The 14,483-nt window shown below is 38.8% G+C and overlaps 1 protein-coding gene and 1 long non-coding RNA gene across 6 annotated transcripts in view; one reads left to right on the forward strand and one right to left on the reverse strand.

The window, feature by feature from the left end:
- The window catches only part of LOC122577867 (neuronal acetylcholine receptor subunit alpha-7), a 260,880-nt gene that overhangs the window by 93,172 nt on the left and 153,225 nt on the right, over positions 1-14,483 (forward strand). The gene's annotated exons all lie outside the window — the stretch shown is intronic.
- LOC122577868 lies at positions 2,985-4,220 on the reverse strand. The gene is made up of 3 exons (XR_006320433.1): positions 4,085-4,220; positions 3,451-4,003; positions 2,985-3,388 (listed from the first exon to the last, which is right to left on the reverse strand). It is a non-coding gene; the product is annotated as an uncharacterized LOC122577868 (long non-coding RNA).

Raw genomic sequence — 14,483 nt, forward strand, 5'->3', positions numbered from 1 at the left:
CCAGCCAAAAGCAGTGAGCGACAGATGGAGCAGAAATTTCCGTGACTGTTGAATCGTGAATTCATCTATACGATTAAAATTAATGACGTGCGAAGTAACGGACATACAAAAAAAAAAAAAAGATACAAAAAAAGAATATGAAGACAAGTTAAGCGTTAAATAAAGAGGGTACACGTATATTTTGCGGCGAATAGAAACTGAATTTTAGCAGTAAATAGTCATGTTTTACTGAATTTAACTAAAAATTGAAACGCGGCGCTGTAAAATATATAAAAAATTAAGATATCGTGTCTCGCGTCATGTTTATTGCACTAATTAATTTTTAATACTGAAGGTATTTTATTTTCTCGTCCGTAAAGTAACGCTATTTTAAAATAGCTAACGTTTGCTAGGAAAATTGTTTTCCCTTTCTTTTTATAAGACACATTTTTTTTACAACTTTCTTCGTAGAATAAATTTTATCACTTCGCGCGAACACGCGTACTCGTTTCAGCATGATTTGTAGTATAACGTACGTGTGCTAAAGCTACTAATAAAATTGTAGAGGATAATCTAAAGTGGTAGGCATATATGTACAACTCTTTCGTAAAGTCTTTAACAAACTCGTTATTAGTTTCCAGCTAATTAAACTTCGATTAAAACGACTAATTTTATCGAACGCCCCTGAAGTTTCCAATTTTATCTTCTGAATAATTATACTCCAAGTAATCGTAGTAAAAGCACGTAATATTAACACGAACGTGAACCTTTTCTAAAGCAAACAACGAATATTCAAATTACTTTGGCCGATTTAAACCTTCGAAATTGCTGGAAATTTCCATGAAATCGCCCCACCGGCTGTTAAATCGCCATTGCGAATTCTATAGAGCGATCTTAGCGAGATTGAAATTAAAATATAGCACTTGTGCTTCTCCTTTTCAATCGTAAGTTAACCATCCATCTTTGGCGAAACAGGTTCGAAATTTATTGCTGCGGACTCGTTGCTCGACGATACGTCGTACGGTGAAATAATTTATGCAGTTTAACGATTATCTCGGTATTCGAATCCGCTGCCATTACAACGACGCGTATTAATCCCTGCGACGATTCCCTTGGCCAATTTCCGCCTAGTCGACAATAAATTTTAACGTCATGTTAACGATATCGTCTCCCCCAGCCGTATTATCAAACATTTCTGCGATGGATGTTGCGAAATTGTGTCGTTACGGCTCCTTCGATAAACTTGTCTCATTTATGTAATATGCAGCGCAATCACGAATTGTTTGTCAACGTTGAAAATAATAACCCTCGTTGCTTTTAGTGGTCGTGTCTTGAGTACACTTGCCGTGCTCTCGTGCTCTGATAAAATTCACGTTGAAGACAACGGATAATTGAAAAGGGAAATTAACGCGAAACATAGTGCTTAGCGTGATTGAATTTATGATGCAAAAGCATTTTAAGATATAGCGTATGGCTATACGTCTACGTTCTCTCCACTGCGCTACATTTTAGATACCGTTTCCTATGGTTCAATCAAGTAATTGCATCGTAAATTCGGTTTCGTAATCTGACGTAATAAAATATTTTTTTTTACAGTACCTTTCAAAGTATCGACATATAACGTAATTAAGTAGAATAATAACAAGATTAAGATACTAATTTGTCGACAGTAATAGCACGAAGCGTGTGGAAAAACTGTATTTTTTCATCAACTAATTACATATCGAGCCGGAAAATCTAGTCAAGTTCTCTGGATTCATTCTCTCGTTTTACCATGACCCAGTTTAACATTCAAGGGACACAAAGGTCTCGAAAATGCACTTGGGGAATCGCATTGCCTGCTAAAATCTCAGTTCATTCTGCAGATCGAACTTCCAGATAGCATTAGTCCACGATTCGCTAGAAAAAGAGGGACGAAACGTATCCGCAGCTTTTCATCAACCTCTGCAAGTTTCTTCCTGATATTGCTAAAAGTCCTGGATGCAAATCAAGTTCACGAACGGACGTGACCTGGAAATCAGGTTCATTCGTGAGTTTCTAAAACGGGGAAGCGTATACGTACGAGCGGTGGAAAATGATGCTCCATGTTAACGATCTTCGTGCAACAGGTTCGATTCCAACATAAATTTATCTTATCGATTGCGTCTAAAAAGTATGCGACAGCATTCCATCGCAAATAGGTAAACGGGAATATTTGTTGAAAATTATTTTTCAAAATTTTCGCACCAGATGTCTGTTTTGCGAGAGGTTTACCTTCGATTATTTATCGATAGTAATCGACGGTGTAAAAGGATCTGTTTCTTAAAAGATTCTAAAACGTAGAACAGTTTTAATTAATCGTGCTTGTACCACTATCTGTTATTTACTACTTTACCATCTACTGCTTACGAACGATGTTCTAAGAGCAAAATGTCGTTACGATTGTTGCAACTGCAGTATGTATTTCTTGACAATCGCTATATTTATTCTACGCCATAATGCGAAGTATCTTTTATTCCGCGATAAAGAATATTATTTTTCAGGTATTGGGGTCGCCTTTGAGATCGTTGAACCTATGTACAAGTAGGCTGCAGACTGTAATACAATGTACTATGGCGATAGAAACATTCAACAGGTTCGGTTATTCGATTGGTAGGATGGGTTGAGGCCATAAAAATTTCGTGCTAGAGTTCAGTTACGATACATGTACCGATCGAGTTGCGTTTCTACTAACCGATTTTTAATAAACGGTGAATTAATTCGATTAGAAAAATTCAATTAGACGAGTGATAATTAACGAAGTAAATCTTTCGTCTTAACAACGAACTAACGTATCTCTCGAAAATTTGTATCAGAATATTCCTTTAGCTATTGATATTATCAAAAGTTTCATTGGATACAACATTCGCAAAATAAAAGATAAAACTACGTACGTACAATCTGTATATAACGATTATACCATTCATTTTGACGTAATAAGGAATAATATTTCAAATGTAGATATAAGTATACCAATGCTTAACAAATTCTAATAAAACCAATGGGATAAACGCTAATGACAAAGGTAATGGAGAAACAACAATCGTATCATGAGTCGAGTTCCCCTTTTATCTTCTTTAACAGCTTCTGTTCGCAATATCTGAATCGTCTATCGACTGCCGGATAGCACGAACGTTGTTAGAAAGAGAATGAACAGTTCCGAGATGATAATAAACTCTCGAAAGCGATTAGTACGGAAGTCCATTTGATCGACTATCGATCGGTTGCTCACTGGGTATATTCAAGTTCCTTTGTAGTCGATCGTTTCTTTGTAGTTGATCGTCTCTTTGTAGTCGTCCTTGTTTTCCTTACCGTACATTCTTCTTACGTCAGGTCATTGATAGAAAACTCCGCGAGGTAATATAAGGCTATTTTCCACACCTTAAACTTACTACAAATCACATTACAACGTTGCAGCGTGTGCGCTTAATTTCAAATATTAATAACCATTACCTCAAATTGCCATATTCCTGTCGTATAAAAACTAAATTCGCGATGCGAGTTGTTTTCTTTTCGCCAGGGATTTCGCAACTTACTACACACGGTATTCACGGTGACCCGAACAACAAATCAAACAAACGGGTAACGCGATTTACTTTGTTTTTTTTTTCAGCGAACGCTGTAGGCTAGAGCTTTATTCCGTGGTTCTGACTTATAGCTAAAAGGTCGACCATGCGACTAATCCTTTGCAGAGCACGCTGCAATTCACGAAACGTTTCCCAAATAATCGTAAATCATCGATCGCGGATTGAACGGTCGTTTCTTCGCGTGGAAGTGAAACGTACCTTTCAATTCTGCATCGTCAAATATTTGCGTACTTGCTGGATTTATTGCCGGGCTGTCCATTGACTGTCTATAAAACCGATTGTACGAAAGACTAGGTGCATTCAGCTTCAGAAATATCGTCAGTTATTAAAACTACAGAAACGAAACATTCTTCCAGGTAAATATAACGGAGTCGGTATCGTCCACTGAGAAGTATTTAGAACGTTGTTAATTCGTGTATCTAGGAAAGCATAATAGCAACAACGTTTTATAACAAATTCAATAGTAACGGTCATTCTTTACAGTTTACGTCTTTACTTACAGTTTACGTACTTTACTTTGTACATGATGTCTTTTGGAATGAAACTGTCGAGAATTGTGGATCTTGATAACCGAAATAATGTTATAGGAACGCTAAATTCACACTTGGAATTAATATTAGAATAATTATATATTTATTTTATGGCCGATTTCCAAGATATTCATCGATACACACTCGCACGCGTCTCAGCACTTTCTTCCATACCCGACTGTTAACTCACTGAACTGTTTACATTCATCTGTTTTCGAGACGCCACGCACACACATACTTCCACACACTGATACTCACATACAAGTATCTCTACTACGCATCTAACCTAGTCCAGCACAGAAAATTATACATATCTCGATAGAAATATTACGTGTTCGTATGCCATAAAATATTCTAAGTTCAGAAGGCTAACGACGCGGTTGCCAAAGCCGCAGAAATAAGGAATTTCTGGCAAATATAATCGTGTCAGTATCACCAAAGAGAAAAAACTAACGTAGTCGAAGGAGAATATTGAGTAAAATTTACATGGACGTTCGGTATGCAGTTCGGTAACGCGTCAAATTGGCGGAGTTTCGTAAGGAGGAAGCTCGTCCCTGTACTCGATCGTGCGATATTTCGTAGGTACGTAGGAAAGCCAATGGCAGTGTTTAAATTTTATTCGCCGCTTGTTAGAGTATCGGGACCGTTATAAAGAAACACGCGAAACTATCGGCAGCTATCGGTAATGCGTTACAAGTTACAACGCAACGATGCTCGAGAGACGCCGGGAAAACGTCGTCGATCGTTAACCGATAGCTAGACAAATAGACTCACGTAGACATAAACAATCCGTTAGCCAGCCAGCTTTTCACCATTCGTTGTTCAATTTCGATCGGCTTATCGCGGTCACGAGGAAAATTTCGGCCTCAACCTGGCGTCGCTCTAAACTATCGGCGTTCCTCGGACGCCGCGTATTACGGAAAAATTTAACGACCCTGTAACCACGATATTTCAAGCTGCACGGTATAACGTATTCCACGGCAGTATCTCGCGCGCCTCCTACTATTTATGGGCATGATAGAGGCAGCATCTGAGGGAAAAGGAGGAAAAAGAAGGAAAATTGAAGAATGTAGAAGGCTTTGGGTGCGGTGACTGCGGGTAAACGATGCTTTATCGCGGCTTAGTCGTTGCTACGGCTAACGTTCCATTGAATCGTAATATATGAAACGGCTGTTTGCACGTATAAGTAAACGTATATTTTGTTGAGAGTGTGCTTTCTCGCGAAGAATCGAAGATGAAGTAGCTGACGCATCGAGGACCAACCGGTGAAGCGCGATAATTGCGTTAAAGATCTAAATAAAGTAATCTATATATTGCTTCGTCGAAATGCAAAGGATATATCACGTTGCTATCCTTAGACGAAGTGTCTTACTTAGTGTTTTTTTTTTTCATCTTTGAAGTTATTTTATGCAGATTATGCTGAAATAACGACTAACACATTTGTGTAGTTATTATAACGATTATCGACTACTCGAGTTAAAATTCCAACAAGTTAAAGATCGATTCGGTTGTCTCTGACTGCTCATGTTCAGAACTCAACGATCGACTTTAACGACCAAACGGTAGCCAATATCGTATCAAAGCTGATTTATATCGGTGTAGTGTTCAATTACGCTACGATCTCGATACAATAATCTGTATTCACACTGTAATACTAATCGCAATTCAGTTGAGACTATCGCGATTGCGACAAGAGTGACCCTGCCTTGACGTACCGTAAACTGTTGTCCGATTGCTCCTGTTCCTCCTCAATTATACACAGCACTTTTAGGAATCTGAATGTCTCGAGAACCAAAATCAAAGAAATTTGTTCAGTGTACTGTATGCAGGAAACGGCAAAAGTTCTCAGAAGATGCCTGTTTCCCTTTCAAAGTATTTAATTCATCGTTGATCGCTGGAATTAACGTTTATAGCTTCTCTTGTTAGTTGAATATTTTTCATCTATTGTAGCGAAATAACAGTTTATCAAAGACTTGTTTCAACACAATTCGTTGATACAGGAATATATGTATATAGATTCATAGAAAAGAGGCCAAATTCTATAAGCTCATGAACGCTTGATCCATCTTTTTTCAATTCTCCGCGGACTGAATTTAATCCCAATTTTAATTGCATTACGCTCGCCAAACATTCGTTCATACAAAATTCAAAGTACACGTTACCGTTTCTATTCTCGTTCAAATTTCGTTTATCCTCGCGTTTAATTCGAATTCTATCCGATTCCGCACATTGCACGATGTACACAGACTCGTGTGCTTAAAGCGATACATCGACGAAGAGAACGGCACGGAGTAAATCTTCTATTACAAAGGAATTCGTTTCTTCGTACAGCTGGTAATGCACGAGTTTCGATATCCAGTTGAGATAGACTGATTTACGAGTTCCTAAGCGGAACAGTAGAAAGAAGGATTCGAAGATCTCTCGGGAACACGACTCTCTCTGTATACAGATACCTACAGCGATTTCGGACGATCTAATTCCCTCGTATCGTGCGCTGTTAGTTACTTGTCGCTTCTAACGACACCCTGTAGGTTTCGTTTATCGACGTATTCCAGGCATCTTAAATTTTGTTAATCCTGACGTGGCCGTACGTTGAGCTAATTTTTGTCGATCTCTTGTTGGACAGATCGAAACTGTTTTAACGAAACAAGCGATTATTTTCCTATGTAGAATTATCGATAAGGCATTTGACAGAAATGCGTGTATTTCAAACATTTGCAATGTTTCAAATATGCGTTGAATCGTTCGATGCAACGAGTCTATTGAGATATGTATACTTTTCTGTGCTGGACTGGGTTAAACGCGCAGTAAGAATACTTGTATGCGAGTATCATGTGTGTGCTCGGCATCTCAAAAACAGATGGATGTAAACTGTCCAGTCGTTAGAAGCATCTGGAAGAGTCGTCGGTTAACAGTCGGGTAAAGAAGAAAGTGCTGAGACGCGTGCAGATATGTATCGATAAATATAATAGAGATCGTCCATTAAATAAACGTATAACCGTTCAAACATTAATCAAAAGTGTAAATTTTGTGTTCCCTTAACATTATTTCGGCTTCAAAGATCCAAAATTCTCAACAGAGTCATCGAGATTAATAAAATGAAATCCAATTTTGAATATAAATTACGATTCTACTTGGCACTCTTGAAACTGATTCTCTCCGATCTTCTTTTTGGAGGAAGATGTTAGTATTGGATGTAATTGGAAAAATGTTGAAATCCAATAAAAGATAGTAGCTGGATGGAGAGCGTCCGTCCGACGTAAAGTAAAGCACGTTTCCACGTGCTGTTGAGTCCTAGTAGCTTTTCATGACAAACCGTATAACATCGTTCTCAGGATGACGGTGTCCTTGCATCGATCTAATCTACATGAAGTACATCGGCGTTCAGAGTCTATTAAGCGTACATCTCTTGACCCAACTTCTTCGCTCGTATCGGGCATTTATCGATTTTTTCAATGTGGAAGCGGCGGAGAAAGTTGAAGTTAGAAACAATGATAGAAGTTTGATAAAAGAATGAAACACTCGTTCCGTTCATTACCTTCGTAATTAAGGCTTGACATTTTAGTGCGTTCGTGAAAATAGGTGCTTTTATTTACAGAATTTACAAGATCGTTAAATCGTAGAAAAAATCGTGAAAAGAATTTTACATTTTTCATTTCTGCGAGTTGTCTCGAAAAACGTTCTAACAAAATTACCGAACGCGTCGAAACGAAAGAAAAAAAGCTTCCTTGAAATGAAAATGCTCGAAGCGGAAAGTAATTTAACGATAAATTATTTTTAATTGAAACGGGCGGTGTGCCGGTAGCATCCTTCGTGGGCCAATTTATTTTCGTTATTCTGCATCAGATAACTTTAATTAGCCGAGAGAACCGCGCCGGATATCATTCCTTCAGCTTTAATCGAACAGAGTAATTAATACGATTCGTCGTTTTCAAAATTGTTTCCACCATTTCCACGAAGATTATTAGAATTTCGGACGTAGAAATACCTTCCAGTTGCAGTTCGTCTCTTTATCGTACGCGAATTATAGATCACAATGTATACGACGATCGTTTCGATCGATCCAAACGATCGAATTGATCGAAGCGAGGCGACATCTCAGACACAACATTCTTGAAACTTCCAAAGAAGTGAGGTGCGTCGCGAGGTAAACAATTCTCCCTGGTATCTTCCCATCATCGTTCGCGGCTGCTTCTGCACGCTTTGCCTCCTTCTCTCGTCTTTCTTTCCCGCTTCAATTATTCGCTTTCGTCATCTGTCTTTATTCTGTTTCGATGCACTTGCTCTTACACGCGGTGGAACGTGCGCGCACACCCGTAAACACCGACATACAGGCAGAGGGCGAGCACCCCTCTGTGGCCCACTTCCGTTCGAGGTCTGCGTTTGAGGCCCTTGATGCCACGAGAATCTCTTCTGGCTCGAACCACACGGAAGCCATCTACACACGACCTTCCGCCACGCCGCTCTAACTGTATTGATAACGACGACTTGACAGGCCACTATAGCGTATTATGAGCTTCGCGATTTCGAGGTCTCCATCGGGTATTGTCTTCACTGTATAAAACGATTTTCAGCAGACGGATGCGATTGCAAGTCCAGAGTATAGAGCCGATGAATTCTCCAACGAAGATGTAAAATGTGTTCGTAATAAATTCTTCCACCAAGTTGATTGATCGAGTGACGCATTACGATCAGCGATTAAATACCAACATAGAAAAGATACCTATTGTAGCATTTTCATAGTATCAGCATAAAGTGAGTAAAATTATAACAAGTGCTCCCAAGTAACTTTGAAAAACGTGTTACAGATCGATGCATTCGTCTCGGAATTCGTTACACGAATCGATTATACATCGAGCGTAACTTTCACGCAAATATTATATTATTGTAAACGATATGCAATATGTAATATGTATAATACGGTAGATGTAGTTGTACTCGAAGAATCCAAGATCAGCTTGAAATCTCGCATCTCAACCTTTAATTACTTACAAGCAAAACGCTTATTACCCAATAGCCTATATTGGCACTTTAAGTTTATATCTTATTCAACATTGCTCGTAGAAAATGACCTTTAAATACCGAAGTTAACGCGATTTGTAATTTTTAATGACTACATCGAAAGTTCTGAAAACGCTTTTAATAAAGCTTAATTGCACGAAATTCGATATCGATGTACATTACTGCAGCGTGGTCTTATTACATGGTTATGTCTTAATTATTCGCTAATAGAGCGAGAAATAGTAGAACTTTTAGTTTTAATTAGCAATCGATTAATTAAATTTCTGTCGACTGAATCCATTTAGTCGAACATAGACTTGCATTATTTAAAGAAAAAGTCACGTAAATGCGAAATTCTACTAAAGGAATTAACATCGAATCTTCTCTCCTGTAGATGCAAAATTTCACTCTTCCCAATTTCGGTAAAACATTTTACGAAATCACCCGAGACGGCAGATGATAAATTTTTCCGCCACCGGTTACACTCGAAAATTCAGCACGGCCTTTTCCCTTTCTCGCGCACGATTCCAGGAAAATTCTCAACCGGTCTTGCATTTTTCCAAAATTCACATGCATCTTTATTCGTACACGTTACACACGCGCTAGTCACGGAGTTCATCCCCTAAGCGCGGCACATTCCCACATAAATTCTAAATTCAGCCTCGTGCTGGGAACCAGCGTTACGCTTCTCGACGTGTCTGCTAGAGAAAAGTGTCGTTACGAGGACACTAATCCGCAAGTATTAAGCGAAAAAGTGTACGCCTCGCGAGTTTTACAGGCACTCGCGTCGAAACTCGCAGCACCATCGGGTATGAACTCACGACAGATCTCTCTTTATCGTCCGTAGCAGAAAGTTTTTCGACTTTTTTCCTCCGGGCGAGAACTTGCAACGAGTCCTTTCCGCGGTACAGTCGGGACACTTCTCTGCAACCAGAGATCTCATTGTACTACCTCCGTGTAAATTCATTAGCGACAACTTGGCCGCGATAAGGCTCGTCCCGTAAATTCAATTTTTCGATGCATTTCTCGCGCGTGACAGATTCATTATCGATACTATGAATACCAGGTTCGAATTGAAGAGTTCTGTTCGTGTGACGAATTCGTGTAACAACTGTGAAGCGTAAATTCGAAATACTTATTTGTGAGAATTTTTCTATAATCTTAAACAAATTACTACTTTCCAAAGTAAGCAAATATCAGTGAGAATTGATATTCAAATTTCTCGTACAACAGCTATTTCTCTTCTTCAGGGAGAAATCGTGCCGAAGAATGGAAATTTTCCACAAGGTACACCTTACAACCCGGAAGCTTTCCTTTTATCTATGAAATTTCGTTTCACGGCGACCGGATCAAAGCGACCATTCTTTACATTTTAGATCATCGAAACGATAGTCGAACGCTTTGGAAGATTTCCCGAAGCATCTGCATATCGAGTCAATGCACAACGTTCATGAAATAGCTATTCCAATGGAAAAAATTCTCTCGGATATTCGATAAATCGTTAAAATAGCATACTCGATGAGAAACCATTCGGAATCACTATCGCGTATTTAAATTTTCGTGAAATTTTCGAATCGACGATCCTCGTCGATTTAAAATATATCTCGTGCCTTGGTTCTTTTGATTACGTCGAAGGTGCTAGAAGCGTAATTTGCTAGTGGACAAACCAAGTTCGTATACGCGTGAAATGAAATTTTTATTTCATTTCCTTTCGCGAATAATCCGCCAGATCTCTCGGTAACAAGTTCAAAGGAGTCCACGTTACTTATACCACGTAGAAGCAAAATTACTTTCCGATTTCTCTGGCGCTCCATAATCTAGGACGAAGATACGCTCGTTCCGCGTGTTTGTAACGCTTGTTCAACAGTTTCGTACGTTCCACAGACTTAATTAAGCCTTTTAACGAAGATCTTCGTCCGACGTGAAGGGAAAATTGCGAAGAACATATCATTTTTATAGCTTATTAACGCGATAGCGTTGTAACGTAATGCAATATCATGGCCAAGGTAAATTAGTGGGAAATTAAATGGCATTTACTATAAGAAACGTAATATCCTAAAAGTCATATGCCTACGAGAATATTGCTTTACTCGTTCTGGGCTCAAAGTGCAGTTTAACTTTGATATGTTTCCTTCATCTGTTATAACGTATTAAGACTCAGAGACCAAGATCATAAAGTCTATGGCGTCCCTCAAGGATACATAATAAATTTATGCTTTGTCTCCCTCTCTCGAGATTTAGCGTCATATCCTACCATGAGGCATTAACTACATTTCTGTTTAGATCTTCGATGTTAGAGACGAGAACAAACTAGACATTACGCGTTAAAAACACAAGTTTAGCACTTAGATCGAAACTAATTTAAACGATATAGAATATTTTAAACGTATTTGTTGAAAATATTCGATTTAAAGCTGCCAGAGTATTCTTACGCTCTCCAGAGGGAAGACAAACAGGAGCAAAAGCCATTTTTATTACCAGCTTTTCAATTATTTTAGTCCAATTGCAAAGGGTAAAAAGAAGTCCAGTTTTTTTTTCTGTAGCAAAGTGGAATTAAGCTTGAGATATGAAACTCGCAAACGGTGTTCTGTACGTAACGAAAAAAGCTGAACTTTTTCGCTTTTGCTGGCAAAATAGGTCGATATCTCGTGCTGCTAGCCCGTCAACGTGTAACGAAATCGCAGACGTATGCGCAGCAAGGATAAATTGGCTCTCGGAACCACAACAGATCCACCCAAATAAAGCGGGAACACAGGCAGTCGGTGCAAAAGCTAAGAGGCGTCGCGTCGAGATTTACGTGGCATTCACGGGGCCGTGGTCGGCTTTATACTCGGCCCTTTGCAACGGTAGGACAATAATCTCGATCGTCCTGCGTTTAACGACTCGCCAAATTTACCATGGGCCGAAAGTACCGCTGTAACATCGTACTTGACGATTCCGACACGTAGCTTCCGATTATCTTGAGCCATTTTCCACCGCGGAAGTCCTTCGTTAGACTATTTTACCAGACAAGCTCGTAGAGCTGAAAATCAGCAACTTCCTCTGTTCTTCGTCGCCATTTGTAATTCCACTTTTTAAATCGAGCGTTAGCAACTCGTAATATGGAGCTTGGAGCATGCAATTTCAAATTGTTTCCGAATTGAAGATCTTCTTTTGCAGCGAACGTGATACAAACGTACCTGTTGAAGTGGTCACCGCTTCTAAGAAAACTCTACATCTGGTCTTTTTAGTTTTCTCAAGCGCTGAAGCCATCGACAGCGTATAGACGAAAGACTGGGACGAAGTCAGACCATAGACAGTTGACAGGCGACGTTGGCTTCGAGGTTTTCAGTTATAGGGTAACACTACTAGCGTGCGGATCCTACTTGTACTTACGCTTTTGTATTAAAATATATCTTTTACTTTACAATTTATCCACGCGTTTCTCTGTTTATACATCTAACAACCTCGACAGTACCAGTGAAGCGAACGTCGGCTTCGAAGGCGATTAGCGGCCAAATCATTTGAAGATTTATTAATCGACGCAGAATGAAGTAAAACGTTCCTGAGTTTGTGCATTTTTATGTATGTCTCTCGTATGCTGCGATTCTCTTGTTGGTCTTATAATTAGTTCAATGAATTGAACTGAAACGCTAATTCGGATAATACGAAGAGTTTGTTAGAATTTAAGCAAAACGTTGGAAAACGGAGTTGGCTAGGAATAGCAAAGTATAGTTTGGCAGCAGTTTCTTGTTACAACACGAAGTATTACGGAACTTTGGAACTAGACTGACTGGATGAATATGTAACGCGAACGAAATGTTGCTATGAATGCAAATTTTTAATGTAATTGTAAGAATCGGAAGTAGATTACGTGTTTGATGAAACAAAAGCTACTCGAACATTTAATAAGGTTTTTAGCAAGTCGAATTTAATATTTACTCGATTTATCTGAAATAGGAAGTTGATATTTGAAGTAGAAAGTAAATAATTTTAGGAAATAGTCCTTACAATACTACGCAAAGCGTGTTTCTGAGAAAAATGATCTTCTTAAAGCATAGAACGTCGTACGAAGGATAAACCAAAGTGAACGACATTCTATCCAATATTTTGCTAAAATAAATAGATGCAAACGTACGTATATCTATTGTGTATATAACACAACATATGCCATACTTGACAAATTCTTATTTTCAGTTCTACTCTTCGACTCTTACTTGATGCGCGCTTTTACTTTACCTTTCATCCCGCGACACTATTTCCCTTTTATTCGCTTACTCGCTTATTCAGTGAGGCGCGGACATTTCTCGAATATATTCTCAGTCGTGTCTAGAAGCTTGATTTGTCGCGAACTCTCTTTTCGCACCCTAATCTCAGTCACACAGTTCGCTTCTAATGCTCGAGACTCTGTTATCTACACATATACGTTTCATACAGAATTCGTACCGTCTCAAAATTAAAGGAATGGTTACCTTTCTTAAACGTAACGGAAGAAGATAAGCCCCCGAATACAATTTCAAAGAGCTTAATAATTATACTCACCACGGTATGCTAAGTAGTTACAAATATCGTTCACAGAAGCGGGTTCACTTGCAAAGGACCCTAAATTCACGTCGATATATTCCAGGAGCATTACCGAATAGTCGAGAATATCCGATAATCTGCTGGTGAAATCTCGTTAGCGCGGATTATCGGAGTTCTATGCTATAATTGTTTATTCTAAATTCTAGAGCATAGTCCCAAGCAGTGGAATGTCCGAAGATTTAGCATTATGTCTCCTCGAGCCGCGTTTAATGTCGGAAGATTATGGGGGAATCTTTACCCACAAAGCTAATACATTTTCATGGCGTTAAGTTACTGTATGTGAAATTACATTTAAGTAGTTTACTGTTATTACACCACCTGCTCTTATTAATTTTTGATAGTTGCCTTGCATTGTTGTACGCTATCGAAATTGTCACTCTTTGCTCGAGTATATTTACGCGTGACAGTATAGTACGTGCAATAATTTTTAACAGACTGAATCGGAATTCACGAATCAAGCGAAATTTTTTGCGAAACTTCAAGCGTGTCCCTTTACGATATTCAAATATTCTATAAATATGCAATTTTTACGAATAACCTCCTACGACGCATAAACGAATAGGCTAGTATCTCTCATCGTCGTAACGCTTTATCTTCTTTGCATCCTCGGTAATGTTTGATATTTATAGCGGCAATTGAAGTTTAGCGTTTCGTGACGTGAATAATTTCGCGATCGCGTTTTAACGCCAATTTCAAAGGAATGCTTTTAAAAAACCAGCGAGGAGACCCTTGTGCCGACATCACGAGCGTTAAATCGCAAAATTGCCTCGTAAGGAGATGCAAACAGATCCGTCGTTTTTAGAAC

Source organism: Bombus pyrosoma, linkage group LG2 (genome assembly GCF_014825855.1).
Source record: "Bombus pyrosoma isolate SC7728 linkage group LG2, ASM1482585v1, whole genome shotgun sequence".
Lineage (NCBI taxonomy): Eukaryota > Metazoa > Arthropoda > Insecta > Hymenoptera > Apidae > Bombus > Bombus pyrosoma.